Source organism: Puma concolor, chromosome C1, assembly GCF_028749965.1.
Source record: "Puma concolor isolate L17-30 chromosome C1, mPumCon1.1.hap2, whole genome shotgun sequence".
Taxonomy (NCBI): Eukaryota; Metazoa; Chordata; class Mammalia; order Carnivora; family Felidae; genus Puma; species Puma concolor.
In genome coordinates, this window is record NC_141674.1 from 173,107,587 (window position 1) to 173,110,363 (window position 2,777).

A 2,777-nucleotide genomic window follows, 5' to 3' on the forward strand; every position below is an offset into this window, starting at 1 on the left:
AAATTATAAGAAGAGTACAGGTACCCTTTACCAAGAGAGCTCCATGTACCCTTTACCAAGTTTTCTTCCATAGTTATAGTTTACATAACTATAATACAGTATCAAAAGAAGGAAATTTACTTTGGTATAATGTACGTGTATGGTTCTGTGTCATTATATCACATGTACAGATTCCTGTAACCCCTAGCACAATGAAAATGAAAACATATTCCTCATAAATATCCACTTCAGACTCTCCATTTATTGTCACATCTGATACCATTCTTACCATCATCACTGGTAACATTGATCTATTTTTGCCATAATGAGAATTTTGCCTCAGTAATTTTGCCATAATGAGAATGTCACATAAATGGAGTCATAAAGTATGTGATTGGATTTTTTCACAAAGTAATTCTAATGAGATTAATATAGTTACTGCTTATATCAATAATTCATTTCTCTTTGTAAGTGACAAAATTTATTTTAGAGCAGTTTTAGGTCTAAAGCAAAAATTAACAAGAAATAGAGTTTCCAAATACCCCCACTAATAATATGCATTTAAGTTGCCTCCCTGTTTTCCCATAGCTTCATAGAGCATTGCTTTTTAGCACTAAATAATACATTTTCTGGATGCACTGCAGTGTATTCATTCACCTGTTGAAAGATGTTCTCAACTGCTTACAAGTTTTTGCAATTTTGAATAGAGTTGCTATAAACATCCATGTGCAAGTTTCTATGTGGACATAAATTTTCAGTTCATTTGGGTAAATACCAAGGAATAATGTTGCTGGATAATATGATAAGAGTATGTTTAATTTTGTAAGAAGCCATCAAACTTACAAAGTGGCTGCACCATTCTGTATTCTTAATGGCAATGACTGAGAGTTCCATCTCTTCACCAGAACTTGGTATTATCAGTATTGTAGATTTTGGCCATTCTAATAGGTGTGTAATAGTATCTAATCCTTGTTTTAATTTACAACTCACTAATACCATGATTTTGAACATCTTTTTATATCCTCACTTGTCATCTGTACTTCTTATTTGACAAAGTGTCTGTTCAAGTATTTTTCTTGATTTTTAAGAGTTTTGTATGTTTTGGATAACTGTTTTTTGTCAGATGTGTCTTTTAAAAATATTTTCTCCTGCTCTGGGGATTTTTTTCTCATTCTCTTGATACCATCACAGAGTAGACATTTTTATTTTTAGGGAAGTCTAGCTTATCAACTATTTCTTTCATGGATTGTGTCTTTGGGGTTGTATCTAAAATGTCATCACCATACCCAAGGTCTTCTAGGTTTCTTCTATGCTATTTTCTAGGAATTTTATAGTTTTGCATTTTACATGTAGGTCTGTGATCCATTTTCAGTTAATTTTTGTGAAAGGTGTAATTTGCATTTCTAGATCCATGTTTTTGCATGTGGATGTCCAGTTGTTCCAGCGCCATTTGATAGAGACTATCTTTGGCTTCGCTTTATGGCCTTTGCACCTTTATCAAAGATCAGTTGACTATATTTACATACATCTATTTCTAGGTTCTCTATTTTATTCCATTGATCTATTTGTCTATTTTTTCACCAAAACCACACTGTCCTCAAATTGTAGCTTTGTGGTAAGTCTTGAAGCTGGGTAATGTTAGTCCTTCAACTTTATTGTCCCCCTCCAATAATGTGTTGGCCATTTTGGGTCTTTCATCTCTCTATACAAACTTTAGAATTAGTTTGTCAATATCTACAAAAGAAACTACTGGATTTTGATTGGAATTACATCGAATCAATAAGTCAAGTTAGGAAGAACTGTTATCTTAATATTGAGTCTTTCTATCCATGAACATGGGATATTTTTCCATTAATTTCATTCTTTTTGATTTCAGTCATTAGAGCACTATGGTTTTCCTCAAATAGATTTTGTACATATTTTATTAGATCTGTATTAAATATTTCCTTTTTTGAATGCTAACTATATAGTAATGTTTTTAGTTTCAAGTACCATGTGTTTAGTTCCAGGAGCTTTAGGATTTCTACGTACTTGATTATGTCATCCACAAAAATGACTGCTTTATTTCTTCTTTCCCAACCTCTATATATTTTATCTTTTTCTAATATTATTATATTAGCTAGGACTTCTTGTACGATGTTGGAAGCAGTGGTGAGAGGGGACACCCTTACCTTATTCATGATCTTAGCAGGAAAGCTCACAGTTTTTCATCATTAAGTATGATGTTAACTGTAAATGTAGACGTTTATCAGGTTGACGAAGTTCCCATATGTTAGTTTGCTGAGAATTCTTATATGAATGAGCATTGGATATGGTTAAATGTTTTTTTTTCATCTACTGACATAATTGTATGATTTTTTTTTAGCCTATTGATGTGATGGATTGCATTAGCTAATTTTCAAATATTGAACTAGCCTTGTATATTTGGCATAAATTCCACTTGATCTTGGTGTATAATTCTTTCCATGTTTTATTTAATTAAACTTTTCATATTTTATTTGGAATTTTTGCATCTATGTTTATGAAAGTTATTAATCTATGATTTCCTTTTCTTTTTTTTTTAAATTTTTTTTTCCACGTTTATTTATTTTGGGGACAGAGAGAGACAGAGCATGAACGGGGGAGGGGCAGAGAGAGAGGGAGACACAGAATCGGAAACAGGCTCCAGGCTCTGAGCCATCAGCCCAGAGCCCGACGCAGGGCTCGAACTCACGGAGCGCGAGATCGTGACCTGGCTGAAGTCGGACGCTTAACCGACTGCGCCACCCAGGCGCCCCTGATTTCCTTTTCTTATAATG